This window comes from Homarus americanus, unplaced genomic scaffold (genome assembly GCF_018991925.1).
Source record: "Homarus americanus isolate GMGI-L3 unplaced genomic scaffold, GMGI_Hamer_2.0 scaffold24057, whole genome shotgun sequence".
Taxonomy (NCBI): domain Eukaryota; kingdom Metazoa; phylum Arthropoda; class Malacostraca; order Decapoda; family Nephropidae; genus Homarus; species Homarus americanus.
Window position 1 is genome coordinate 149,618 of NW_024746050.1, and position 14,890 is coordinate 164,507.

At 47.5% G+C, this 14,890-nt stretch overlaps 1 protein-coding gene across 2 annotated transcripts in view; it reads right to left on the minus strand.

Annotated features, from left to right (window-relative positions):
- LOC121878905 overlaps positions 1 to 8,835 on the minus strand; it is a 99,771-nt gene extending 90,936 nt beyond the window's left edge. For both annotated transcript variants that reach the window (XM_042385344.1, XM_042385343.1), the window contains exon 1: positions 8,752 to 8,835. The gene's annotated coding sequence lies outside the window, so the exon portion shown is untranslated. The remainder of the gene's footprint in view (positions 1 to 8,751) is intronic.
- Positions 8,836 to 14,890: the final 6,055 nt, after the last annotated feature.

Sequence of the window (14,890 nt, forward strand, 5' to 3'; positions counted from 1 at the left end):
TTAGGTTAGGTTAGATTAGTGTTGATAAATGTCATGGAACCGTGGATGAGTGAGGTGTGGACGAGTCAGGTGTGGACGAGTGAGGTGTGGACGAGTCAGGTGTGGACGAGTCAGGTGTGGATGAGTGAGGTGTGGACGAGTGAGGTGTGGACGAGTCAGGTGTGGACGAGTAATTATTGGTGGTGGAGGTGAGGAGGCCAAGGAGGGAGTGTAAACAAAGGAAGGATAAAAATAACGATAAAAGAGACGAAAACTTTTACATAGAAAATTAAATTATAAAGAAAAAAACAACTTAAAAGAGAAGAAATAAACAGAGAGAAATACCATAAAATAGAGATAAAGAACTTAACATAGAGACACAGAGAGAGAGAGAGAGAGAGAGAGAGAGAGAGAATGAACAGGTGCTTGTACTTATTGTTCACCTTGTAGAAAATAATGTAGGAAAATTAAGGCTGCGGTTGCATCATAAAGAGAGAGAGAGAGAGAGAGAGAGAGAGAGAGAGAGAGAGAGAATGTATGTGCCTTAGCTCTGGTATTAACTCCTTCCATTGGTCACTTACTGGGAGGAGGTGTTAAGGTCAATTAACCCCAATGATGTTTTAATAGTTTTAGTTATGTTGATATGAATTAAACATTTGCCTTCATAGTCTAGCACTAGTAGACAGCAGTAATACCATCACCATTACTCACTATCACCACCACTACCACCATCACCACCACTCACCACCACTACCACCATCCACCACCACCATCACCACCACTACCACCATCACCACCACTACCACCATCACCACTACCACCATCACCACCACTCCACCATCACCACCACTCACCACCATACACCACCACTACCACCATCACCACCACTACCACCATCACTACCACCACTACCACCATCACTACCACCACTACCACCATCACCACCACTACCACCATCACCACCACCAGACAGACAGACAGACGGGTGACAGACTGATGGTGGATCACTATTTACTTCACCACACAAATCACCAGGACCAGAGGGCGTGACTACTGACCATCTCACCAGCAGACAACAACAGACACATCGACACAACAGACAGACAGACACACAACAGACAGACACACAACAGACAGACAGACAGACAGACAATGTACCTATGCTAAACACCAACAAGAGCTAAGTGTCGACAGCAATACATATATCAAGGAGACGAGTGAGTGAGTGAATGCATGAGTGTACGAGTGAGTGTATGTGTGGTAGTATGTGTGTGTGTGTGTGAGTGAATGTATGAGTGTACGAGTGAGTGTATGTGTGTGGTAGTAGGTATGTGTGTGAGTGAATGTACGCACGTTGCCTCACAGTCATTCCTAAAACAGTGAACTAAATATTACAAACCGAACCTGTATGTGTTCATGATGACAACAGAATATAAAACTATTTACAACCAAGTCACCACTCGGGTAGAAATAGCTCTCCGGTGGACTAACCAACAGTTATGGGAGGTCGGAAGGTTACGAGGCCAGCTGTTTATACCATCCCCGAGGTATACTGTTGCCTTATGGCCAACCTCACAGCCCATGACGGAACAGCTGAAGCAATGATTCACAACAACACACATCACCTCACCTCCTCCTACATGAAGAAGCGTCTTATACTGTACTGCTGCGTCACTGTTACCACCAACCCTTACCACATTTTTTTCTTTTACAATATTAATAACTTCATTTTTCAACATTTAACATTATTTGTAATATATTTCTCTACCAGGTGTTTAGATAATGTTAAAATATATCCTAATGCTTCATAATTAATAGTGAAATAGTTGTTGTTTTAAGTTAATGTTTTCTCCAGGAAGGGTTTTAGCGGAGCTGGTAACTGTGTTATAAGATACGGGTCAGAGCTCGGTGAGTGAAAGACTGTGAGGGCCTAACTGTGTAGCCCGGCGCTCAATCTTACAGCCCCGGCGCTCAATCTTACAGCCCCGGCGCTCAATCTTACAGCCCCGGTGCTCAATCTCACAGCCCCGGTGCTCAATCTCACAGCCCCGGTGCTCAATCTCACAGCCCCGTGCTCAATCTCACAGCCCAGCATGAAAGAGCATCACATTTCCAGCAGCGGTGAGGACGTAGGCAAGAAGGAAGGAAGGAAGGAAGGAAGGAAGGAAGAGGATGTCCGCCTCCTGCTCGACACCTGAAGTAATTAACCCTACACCCCACACCAGAACCCTAGACGGTGCTTATACCTGACACAACACACCTGTCTGAGTAACGATGGGTCATGGGTAGTGGAGGGGTGTGGGTAGTGAGGGAGATTGGGTGAGTGTGGGGAAGTGTGGGCAGTGGGGGAGTGTGTCGGTAGTGGGGGAGAGTGTGGGTGTTGTGGGGGAGAGTGTGGGTGTTGTGGGTAGTGGGAAAGAATGTAGATGGGGAGAGGAAATAACGTAAATATCTCAGAAAAGTATTAGATAAACTTAACAAATAAAGGAATGAGTCAAACAGTACGCGGAATGGCTGGGGAGAGTGGCAGTGAATGTGAGGGAGGGGGGGAGGTGAGGGGGGAGGAAAGGCAGGTGTGGGTTCATCAGAGAGGTGTGGGGGGCGTGTCACACATGGGCGGGGCGAGAGAGAGACATATAGGAAAAATGGGCGTGGCGAGTATTGTTTATCTATGACGTCATCTACACCATGACGACGGACTCTGACGTCATACCGAGAGCCACCAATCAGCACACCCCATCATACCCACACGGTTTGGGACACATTCAGATTATTAACAATTCTTACAATATTTATTTTTTCTTTGTAATATAATATCTCGACGTATATTAAACAACACCATGACTCTCAATTTAGTCCCTTGAAACATTAAATAGGCGTTTATTTCATCGGTAAAGGATGACGGAAAAATCTTTGAGAATGACAGAGAGAGAGACTCGCCCTACCGTGACCCGCTCAGCAGGAATACTCGAGGTGGAGGGGGGAGGGGTAGGAGGGAGGGGCAGAGGGGGAGAGAGAGGGGCAGAGGGGGGGTAGAGGAGGGCAGAGTGGGGCAGAGAGGGGTAGAGGAGGGGCAGGGGGGGGGGGGGGAGGGGCAGAGGAGGGGCAGAGGAGGGTGGAGGAGGGGCAGAGGGGGTAGAGGAGGGTAGAGGAGGGCAGAGGGGGACGTAAACAGTAGGGTAAAGATGGTGGAGAAATGGAAGATAAATGAGAAAGAAAGAATGAGGAGAATAAAGTATATAAAATGCAAAGGTGGAATAGGATAGGGAAGAGGAGGAGGAGGAAACAACGGAGAAGACTATAAACGTGGCAAGAATAAACAAAGAGAAGGGAGGAGAGGAACCAATAGAGAGAAGAGACAAAGACAGAAGGAGGGAGAAAGAATCAATACAGTCAAAGGAGGGCACACACCACCACCACCCACCACCACCACTACTACTACCACTACCATCATCATCACCACCACCAATACTACTACTTCTACCACCACATTACTACTACCAACATTACCAACCACACACCACTAAATACTACCACGACCACCACCACTATCTTAGGTGAAATAAGCTGGGGTGGTTATTGTTCAGGTGGTCACATTTCATAAGACACAAGAAGAACATATGTAGAACAGACGAGAGTGAACACAGAGTGTGAACACAGAGGCTGACCCTGATTACCGGCGAGAAGAAAGGAAGGAGCTGATCATGGGAAGGAGGACACACACACACCACCACACACACCGCCCCACACACACACACACACACGTCCACACACACACACACACACCGCACACCACACACACACACCACACACACACCGCCCCACACCCACACACACACCCACACCGCCCCACACACACACCCACACACACACCGCCCCACACCCACACCCACACACACACGCCCCCACCCCACACCGCCCCACACCCACACCGCCCCACACACACACCACACACACACCCACACACACACACACCGCCCCACACACACACACACACACCGCTCCACACACACACCGCCCTACACACACACGATTTGTTATTGTATGAACAGGTGGATGATTGGCTAATATATGTCTTAAGGGTCCTGCGTTATGGATACACGTTGAGGAGACGAAATGGTAGGTTAAACGAGGTCAACGGAACGGTAAGGGTGACCTGATGGTGAGGGGCCCGGAAGAGCTGGTGGTGGGTCACGGGGGAGTACTAATTAGTGGGAGGGTCGGGCAGGTGAGGTAGAATAATAGGGGGGGGATAGAGAGTGAGGAGGCAGGTGAGAGATAACGATGGTGGGGGGTGAGGGACAGTAGGAGGTGAGGGATAATGGGGGAGGAGAGACAGCAGGAAGTGAGGGATGGGAGGAGAGAGTAGGGAGGTGAGGGATACTGAGAGGAGTGAGAGACAGCAGGAAGTAGGGGGAGATCATATGGGGGGAGGATAACTGGAGAGGTCAGGAGGGGGAGGGATTGAGTGTTGATGGTCACGAGATGAGACAGGTCAGGTAGGTGAGGGAGAGGGAAGGTAGGGTAGGTGTGAGGGGAGGGGAAGGTAGGGTAGGTGTGAGGGGAGGGAAGGTAGGGGTAGGTGTGAGGGAGGGAGGGAGACTGAGGCCCACTCAGGATAATGTTGGCCAGACAGGAGAGGCAGGACCACCAGCCTAAACATGTAATTTTTTTCACCTCTGCTTTTTCCATCCTTGGGCCCAGGGACGGTCCTCATGTGTGTGGTAACTAGCTGGGGCCCTCTATTCACACACGCACAGACTATCTCTCTCCACAAGGCCTCACACACACACACACACTGTCTCCACGTACATAGCTCTCCACACACACACACACACACACATCTCTCACACACGTACATAGGCTCTCACACACGTACATAGGCTCTCTCACACACGTACATAGGCTCTCTCTCTCACACACACACAGGCTCTCTCACACACTCTCTCTACTCTTTCCATCTCTCACATTACAGTGGGTGAATGCGTAAGTTACCTGAGTTACATATTTTTACAAACTTATATTCACTGATGACTGTCCCATTGACCACACATAAAATATGATTTATGGAGAAAATTATAAGAATGGCGTACTGTTGGAGAGACGTGTGTGCCTTTAATGACTGTACAAGACATTCCACCACACACACACACTTGCTTTCTAACACATCAAAGTGCGTCCCTACAACATCTGTCTTAAGTCCATGGAATGTGTTGGTTGTTCAGAGCCTCAGTGACCCTTTATACAGCGTTACCAATCGTCAGTGTTGGGTATAGATGCCAGCACTGCCCCTATACCTTCCTTCCCTACCTCTAGTACTACCGGGCACGAGTTATACTTCCAGCGAGAGAAAGACATGACCTTGAATAGGAGCCGGCGACTCCAGCCAGAGGCGTAGCCGGCGGGCATCCCAACGATGGTTATACTCTCTCTCTCCTCACCACATCTTGGATAACACTATATTTCTCAACACCAGCATCAGTACCCATGGCCGTCACCTCCTTCAACTCACACACAAACGGGTTCTTGTCATGCCCCCAAGACCTACTCCTGCCCTACGACCTCAGAGGAAAGCGCAAAACAAACGAGAACTAAAGTGATTACGCTGCAAGACACGAACGCGTAGTCCTCCCGTGTACCAACAAGATATCGGTACAAGTGATCATCTGTCAGAACACGTAGCCGAATGTGTCCCACTCTAACACATATTTAATCCACAAACGACGCATGCTGTAATGTATCCTCAACGACATGATTTTATTGATCTGGTGTTAATCTATCTAGTTATTTTTTCGTTTATATATATATTCATTGAGACTTCAAAGAATGAGACAGTACGAGCCGTAATTTACATGCTGACGGAGCAGTGTTGGACCCCGGCCAGGATGATGACACTCCTGAACACCTCCATGACACAACCTTTCTCTCCCTCACACACACACAAAAAATACGTCTCCCCCTGGTACCTGGCTGCTACGGTACAGGTCTTGACACGTGTAACAATAACCTGGAGTTAATTATCTAGGCCACAGGTGTACAGTGCAGGTAAATGGTGCTGACCACCTGAGGTAATTATCTCCCTCAACACTGATTAAAGTTTTGATTTTACCTGTCAATTAAGAGTACTCATTAGCTGACTGCTATACTAAGAATCTCCACCTCAGCTTATTTCACCTGAAGATTAAGCACCCTAACCTAATACTATTGGGAGGGGGTTAGGATGGTTAATCGTTAGGTGAGTTAAGATGAGGCGGATATATTGTTCCAGGTGATCCCAATGATGTTTACTTTAAATGGTTTTAAATTAGACAAATTTAGATTTAGGCGCGAAATAGGTAAACATTGATTTGGAAATAGAGTAGTGGACGAGTGGAACAAGTTACCAAATATCATCATTAACTCTAATGCGCTGGATAGCTTCAAACATAGGTTGGGCGGATATATGAGTGATAGGGGTTGGGTGTAAATGGGACTGTCCAGTATGGGTCAATAGGCCTGTTGCAGTTTCCTCCATTCTTATGTTCTTACTGATGCTTTAAGAATATGAGACGAGGTTTACTGTCAAGTGTTTTAGGGTCCAAGGTTTTGTTTTTTATTTATGAAGAAGTTTTTATACAATATTTGTCTCTCATTCACACACACACACACAAGCTCATTCACACACACACACACAAGCTCATTCACGCACACACAAGCTCATTCACACACACACAAACTCATTCACACACACACACAAACTCAAACACACACATACAAACTCATTCACACACACACACACACAGAGGACGACAGTGTGTACAGTACCTCAGTGGGTGAAAGGGGGCATTAAAAAAGTGTTCACCTCTCAGCCTATTGGGATTATGGTCATTAAGATCCCTAGCATGAAGGGTCACAGTCGCCTGGTCTGGTCGAGAGGTCACTGAGGGCCCTCTATGACCCCCCACCCCCTCTGGCTATCTCCCCGGCATCTGTGGGCATCCTGGCGGTCCGTCACTGAAGCTAAACTATTGAGAACTTCTTTATTTCTTTTTGAGTGTTTAAAAAAATTAATGTCTGGACATATTTGTTCCCGAGAGAAATATAAAGAGAATGTAAACAAGACGAGTTGATGTAAGCTCGTCGGGGGTTTGTGAAGTTCCAATGGCGAGGCAAAAAATATGTATGTAAGTCCGCTGGTGTAATTCTTGTATTATTTTATTTGTTGAAGTTCGCAGTTAAAATTCACGTCTTGCAGTCTCACACGTTCGATTGATAATTCTAACTGGTATTTTTAACGACCATTAAAAACTGTTCTTGGTCATAAAATAATATACAAACAAAATGAGATGATAATATTGTTTACAAGAGCTCCTCTCTCACACAAACTGTAGCTAAAAGTCTTGACTCTCCCTTTGTTCTGGAGTTACTTAACGTCGACGATGACCGACTTTAGTGGTGTATTGTGAGGCTGGCCACCATCTGTTTTACCTGACCATGGAAACACACACACAGCTACCCCCCTCCCCTCTCACACACCTACCTCCCTTACGCATACCTATCCCTTTCTTAACACCCACCTCTCTCCCACATCCTGAGTCATGGAGGAGCATAGCAGACACATCCTGGAGTGACCAATCCTGCCCTCTCTGCCTCCAGCACAAGCCTCTCAGCTGACGTCACCACCACCTTGCCTCCCCCTACCCCTTCACGGACGTTCAAATGCCAGCCTGAGGGAGGAGGACTCATGGGGGCCCCTTGTTCCTCTACCTTACAGCACAGGTAGACACGACCTACACCTATGAATAATGACCCATATACATACTTGCTAAGGGATTTAACGAGAGTAGGGTATATATTCTTACTTCCCCAGCATACTCGGTACTTATAGACCGCCCTTCCCAGCTTATTAGGTACCTATGGGTGACCCCAGCTCACTCGGTACCTAGAGATTAACCACCCAGCTTACTTGGTACTTACATATTGCCCTACCCAGCTTATTCGGTACCTATGGATAACACCCCCCCAGCCTACTCGATACCTGTATATTGCCCTTCCCAGCTTATTCGGTATCCTAGAGATTAACCACCCCAGCTTACTCGGTACTTATATATTGCCCTTCCCAGCTTAATCGGTACCTATGGATGACCCCCAGCTTACTAGGTACCTATGGATTAACCACCCAGCTTATTCGATAGCTATAGATGACCCCCAAGCTTACTCGGTACTTATAAATTACCCCCAGCTTACGCGGTACCTATAGATTACGACCAGCTTATTCAGCTTCCATAGATTATATACCTCCCAGCTTACTCGGCCTCTACAGGTTACCTCCACAATACTCCCAGATTACCTCACACTACCTCCCCGGCCTCTACAGTACCTCCACGCTGTCTCCCCGGCCCCAACCTTTACAGTACCTCCCAGCCTCCTCACTACCTCCCCAACCTCCACCTCCTCGCCCCAGGTAGTCGTCGTTAACATCTTGACCACAGTAACGAAAGATGATTCTCCTTTTTTCCACGTCTTCAAATTGTATTTCCTTCTGGCTGAGCACTTGTGTGATGGTTGACTAGAGGTAACATTAGTGTGTGTGTGTGTGTGCAGATAATACTTAGCAACGTGGGCGTGGTGATAAGAGAGTAAAGCGCCTCTGCTCACTCTTCCTGGTGCATTAAAGTCACCCTCTCTACTCGTCCTCCCAAGGAAGTATCCAGTCCTGGCGCACAACGAAGAGGGTCTTTTTTTTTTTCCTTCACGTTTCCAAACACTGTTTCTCTCTCTCGTTGTTCTTACCTTATATAACTATCCTACTTAAAAATCACAGTTAAGCGGGTTGCATGAAGAGGCAAGGGCGCTATACACACACCCGTCCTCCACCGGTCCTTTAGCCAGACTGAGGCCGCTCCTTCACGACGCCGGTAGGTGGGGTCCAACTTGTACCCTCCTTCACCATCCTGTAAGATATACAAGTTTAATATTATAATGAACGACATAAATATTAAGAAACAAAAGGATACGTCCATTGGAAAGTTATTAAACACCAAGGTGAGAGTTATACAAGCAGAGATAAGAGTGTATATCGTACGCCCGCCACAAGACGACGGCCTCAGAACCCCGCCCACCGTCTCCCCAAGAATGTGCCGCTCCTCAGCATGACGCGGACTGGGCTTACGAGTTATGAAAAAGATCCTTAATTCTGCTTTTTTCGTCATCATCCAAGATCATTTACACAGCGCCATCTGAAATATTCATACCATCAAGCAACAGAACAAAACCTGCAGTAATCCGATCACAATAGGTTCTTAATCAGTGTTAAACGGGACGGCCGCACATTTTTAGGCCACGCGGAACCTAATGACCGCACGTCAGGGAGGTAGAGGCAGGTACCGCCGCAGTTAACGCCCATTTTACGGGGCTTCAGCACGCACCGGTGAGCCTTACCTCCCTGGCTCCCTGTTACCCAACGCTGCGTACAGGTGAACACCACTGCCAACCCCCCAGAACCTTCTCCTTACACAACTGGGAGCATAACCACACAAACTGCCCTCCAACCATGGCTCAGGAACCTTCACTCACTATAACATCCCAGACAACAGCACCTACGAGTGATAAAGTGTTACAGGAGACATGTACACTACACTGAAGGAGGATGTCAGTGACTGCAGGTTCCGTGGCCCTACATAAGGCTCACCGCTCCGGAAGGTCTGAGAGAGCCTTCAAGAACCCGTTGGTACACTGGGCTCCCTTACCGCTCTCTCTCCTCTTCTGTAATAAACGTTCTGCATTAATCAGTCATTCACCTTCCTTGTAAACATTAAGTCATATTTTATAGTTTTCTTCAATACATTCTTTTGGTTGTATAGTGAACATATAGTGATGATTTATATAGTGTTATTAACTTATTAAATTCTTCTATACTTATTCCTTCTTTCCCTCTCACCATCATTCACCGCTTCTCACCATCTCCCCTCATCATCATTCATCCTCCCTCTCCCCATCCTCTCACTGGTGGGTGACAAGACTGGCACAAGGAAAGAACAGCCGGGGATAAAGTTACTTCTTTCTACGTAAATATAAACAACAGGTTTCCATGGCCCCGACCACTGGTATCAAGGACCCTGACGACCACTGGTATCAAGGACCCTGACGACCACTGGTATCAAGGACCCTGACGACCACTGGTATCAAGGACCCTGACGACCACTGGTATCAAGGACCCTGACGACCACTGGTATCAAGGACCCTGACGACCACTGGCATCAAGGACCCTGACGACCACTGGTATCAAGGACCCTGACGACCACTGGTATCAAGGACCCCTGACGACCACTGGTATCAAGGACCCTGACGACCACTGGCATCAAGGACCCTGACGACCACTGGTATCAAGGACCCTGACGACCACTGGTATCAAGGACCCTGACGACCACTGGTATCAAGGACCTTGAGTATCTTTACCCATTTCTACAAATTTTTACCCATTTTTTTTACATATTTTTTACCCATTTTTTTTTACATATTTTAACCATTCCTACAAATTTTTACCCATTTTTTTTATATTTTGCATTCTTCATATTTTTCCCCATTTTCTACATATCTTTACCCATTTCTACAAATTTTTACCCATTCCATCCATATTTTTCCCCATTTTCTCCATATTTTTACCCACTTCTACATATTTTACCCACTTCTACATATTTGACCCATTCCTACATATTCTTACCCATTTTCTACATATTTTATCCATTTTCTACATATTTTTCCCCATGTTCTATGTATTTTTACCCATTTTCTACGTATGGCCACATTTTTCCACCTAGACATCACAAGAGCTTTATTTTTTCTCTACTAAACTCCTATACTTTTGTTATTGTCTCCGTCATGGTAGACTACGAGGCGATGATGGAGTGTTGGGCTGCACAGTTCACCAACACCTGCCATCACTCAACCAGTCATTCGCTCTCTTCAATAATTCATTTACTGTACACAAACAAAAATTTCATTGAATAAAAGCTGTTGTGTTGTGTGTTACGGTGTTATGGTTTGGTTAGGTTTGGTTTGGTTCGGTTAGTGTTAGGTTAGTGTTAGGTTTGGTTAGGTTAGTGTTAGGTTAGTGTTAGGTTAGGTTAGTGTTAGGTTTGGTTTGGTTCGGTTAGTGTTAGGTTTGGTTAGTGTTTGGTTAGGTTAGTGTTTGGTTAGGTTAGTGTTAGGTTAGGTTAGTGTTAGGTTCGGTTAGTGTTAGGTTAGTGTTAGGTTGGTGTTTGGTTGAGTTAGTGTTTGGTTGTTGGTTAGGTTAGTGTTTGGTTTGGTTCGGTTAGTGTTAAGGTTAGTGTTTGGTTCGTTGGTTTGGTTGGTTAGTGTTAGGTTAGTGTTTGGTTTGGTGGTTAGTGTTAGGTTAGTGTTTGGTTCGGTTGGTGTTTGGTTGGGTTGGTTTGGTTAGTGTTTGGTTGGTTAGTGTTTGGTTCGGTTAGTGTTAGGTTAGTGTTGGGTTGGTGTTTGGTTAGGTTAGTGTTTGGTTCGGTTGAGTGTGTTGGTGTTGGGTTAGTGTTTGGTTTGGTTCGGTTAGTGTTCGGTTAGTGTTTGGTTCGGTTAGTGTTTGGTTAGGTTAGTGTTAGGTTAGTGTTTGGTTAGGTTAGTGTTTGGTTCGGTTGGTGTTAGGTTAGTGTTAGGTTAGTGTTTGGTTGAGTTGGTGTTTGGTTCGGTTAGTGTTAGGTTAGTGTTTGGTTTGGTTCGGTTGGTGTTAGGTTAGTGTTTGGTTACGTTTGGTTTGGTTCGGTTAGTGTTAGGTTAGTGTTTGGTTAGGTTAGTGTTTGGTTCGGTTGAGTGTTGGGTTAGTGTTTGGTTAGGTTAGTGTTGGTTCGGTTAGTGTTAGGTTAGTGTTTGGTTGGGTTAGTGTTGGGTTAGTGTTTGGTTAGGTTTTGGTTTGGTTAGGTTAGTGTTTGGTTGGGTTAGGGGTTAGGTTGAGTGTTAGGTTAGGTTGGTGTTTGGTTCGGTTGAGTGTTAGGTTAGTGTTTGGTTGGGTTAGTGTTTGGTTCGGTTGGTGTTGGGTTAGTGTTTGGTTAGGTTGGTGTTAGGTTGGTGTTTGGTTAGGTTTGGTTTGGTTAGGTTAGTGTTTGGTTAGGTTTGGTTTGGTTGGTTAGTGTTTGGTTGGTTAGTGTTTGGTTAGGTTAGTGTTTGGTTAGGTTAGTGTTAGGTTAGGTTAGTGTTAGGTTAGTCAGTCTTATAGAGTGGACCCCTTACGGTAGCCTATACACAACACATTACTTCAGTCTAAACCAATCAGGCCACAACAGACTGATCAAGTGGCAAGTTTACATATGAAGGAATTTACCTCTTAAAAAACTATTGTACGTTAATCTGATCACAATAGATTGATCAAGTGTTAAGGTTACGTGAGTAGGAAGTGTTCAGGCGTAAAGTCTCGACCTGGTGTGGTGTGACAGGTGTGGTGTGACAGGTGTGTGGTGTGACAGGTGTGGTGTGACAGGTGTGTGGTGTGATAGATGTGTGGTGTGGTGTGATAGGTGTGGTGTGATGTGTGGTGTGAAATGGTGTCACTATCACCATCTCTCTTCAATCCTCTCATTATCCCTCACGGTACAGCAAGTTACAGCGAAACCTTTATATTTAACTGATTATATAGAGAGGGAAGTCCGTTAAATGCGAACACCCCCATCTATCGGATTATATAGAGTAAAACAAGTCCGTTATATAGAGGATTCACTTTATCTACGCAGAGTACTTCCCCCTCCCGACGGACCAACACGTGTCCAGCCTTGCCCCTCAGATAAGGCTTCAGGACTCACTGTGACCCACTACACAACTGTACCGGATGGAAGATAATTACTTTGCACTACCGAACCTCCAAGTTGGTCACCAGAGTACTGTAATTTACGTAAAGCAAAAGAAGTACAGTACAATCACCCATCAAAAAAAGTCCTGTTGCCTTTCCTGTTCCTGAACCACGAACCCCAAGATTGAGATTCGTGAATCCTCAGCAGAATAATGCATCAGTGACTATTGCTTCGGATTCATGAGTTTGAATCTCAGGGTTCGTGGTTCAGAAGGAGGAGGAATTACTTTTTGTGGGTGACTGTAGTGAAATTGATAGATTCGATTGTCTAATTTCAAATAATTGGTCTTGAACGTCTGTCTTGTTTGTTTTGTTTATTGTTAAATTGACAGAAATATCAGCTTTTCCAATGTTGTTTTCCGGTATGTATGAAACTCAATAGTGTATGAGTAAGGGGGGGGACACGGATCACCTGAAAAATTTCCACCCCAGTTTATTTCACCTAAAGATTAACTACCCTAACACTAATTTGGGATGAGGTTAGGTTAGGTTAGGTTAGGTTAGGTGAGCCAGACCCAGTACCGTCCACCCATTACACTTCACTTCCTGAATCAGTTTGACATTTCTTCTAGCCACACTTTCTCTTCGCTGCGTCCACAGTTCCTTGCCGCCTCCCAGTACGCTGTCCTCGCTGAGTGATGCCCGGCCAGTGTGAGAGGTACAGGTTGTGAGAGGTACAGGTGTAAGAGGTACAGGTTGTGAGAGGTACAGGGTGTGAGAAGTACGGGTTGTGAGAGGTACAGGTTGTGAGAGGTACAGGGTGTGAGAGGTACAGGGTGTGAGAGGTGCAGGTGTGAGGTACAGGGTGTGAGAGGTGCAGGGGTGTGAGAGGTTCGGGTGTGAGAGGTACAGGGTGTGAGAGGTACAGGTTGTGGGAGGTACAGGGGTGTGGGGAGGTGCAGGGTGTGAGAGGTGCAGGGGTGTGGGGAGGTGCAGGGGTGTGAGGAGGTACAGGGGTGGAGGGAGGTGCAGGGGTGTGGAGGTGCAGGGTGTGGGGGTACGGGGTGTGAGGTCAGGGGTGTGAGGTGCAGGGGTGTGAGGTGCAGGGGTGTGGGGAGGTGCAGGGGTGTGAGAGGTGCAGGGGTGTGAGAGGGTGCGGGTGTGGGGTTCGGGGTGTGAGAGGTACAGGGGTGTGAGAGGTACAGGGGGTGTAGGGAAGGTACAGGGGTGTGAGAGGTTCAGGGTGTGGGAGGTACAGGGTGTGAGAGGTACAGGGTGTGGAGAGTGCAGGGGTGTGAGAGGTACAGGGTGTGAGAGGTACAGGTTGTGAGAGGTACAGGGGTGTGAGGCAGGGTGTGAGAGGTCGGGTGTGAGAGGTCAGGGTGTGGGAGGTACAGGGGGTGTGGGAGTTCAGGGGGTGTGAGAGGTCAGGTGTGAGAGGTTCAGGGTGTGAGAGGTTCAGGTGTGAGAGGTTCAGGTGTGAGAGGTACAGGGGTGTGAGAGGTCAGGTGTGAGGTGGTGTGAGAGGTACAGGTTGTGAGAGGTACAGGTTGTGAAGTACAGGGGTGTTGTGAGAGGTACAGGGGTGTGAGAGGTACAGGGGTGTGAGGGTACGGTGTGAGAGGTACAGGGTGTGAGGTACAGGGTGTGAGGGACGGGGTGTGGGGAGGTCAGGGGTGTGAGGGGTGGAGAGGTCGGGGTGTGAGAGGTACAGGGGTGTGAGGGTACAGGGTGTGAGAGGGTCAGGGTGTGAGAGGTGCAGGGGTGTGGGAGGTGCAGGGGTGAGAGGTTCAGGTGTGTGAGGTGCAGGGGTGTGAGAGGAAGGGGTGTGAGAGGTTCAGGGGTGTGAGAGGTTCAGGGTGTGAGAGGTACGGGGTGTGAGGTGCAGGGGTGTGGGGAGGTCAGGGGTGTGGGGTTCAGGTGTGAGAGGTACAGGTGTGGGGGTACAGGGGTGTGGGGAGGTGCAGGGGTGTGGGGTACAGGGGTGTGAGGTACAGGGGTGTGGGAGGTACGGGGTGTGGGAGGTACAGGGTGTGGGAGGTGCGGGGTGTGGGAGGGCAGGGGTGTGGGGGGCAGGGTGAGAGGTTCGGGGTGTGAGAGGTACGGGGTGAGAGGTACGGGGTGTGAGAGGCGGGTGTG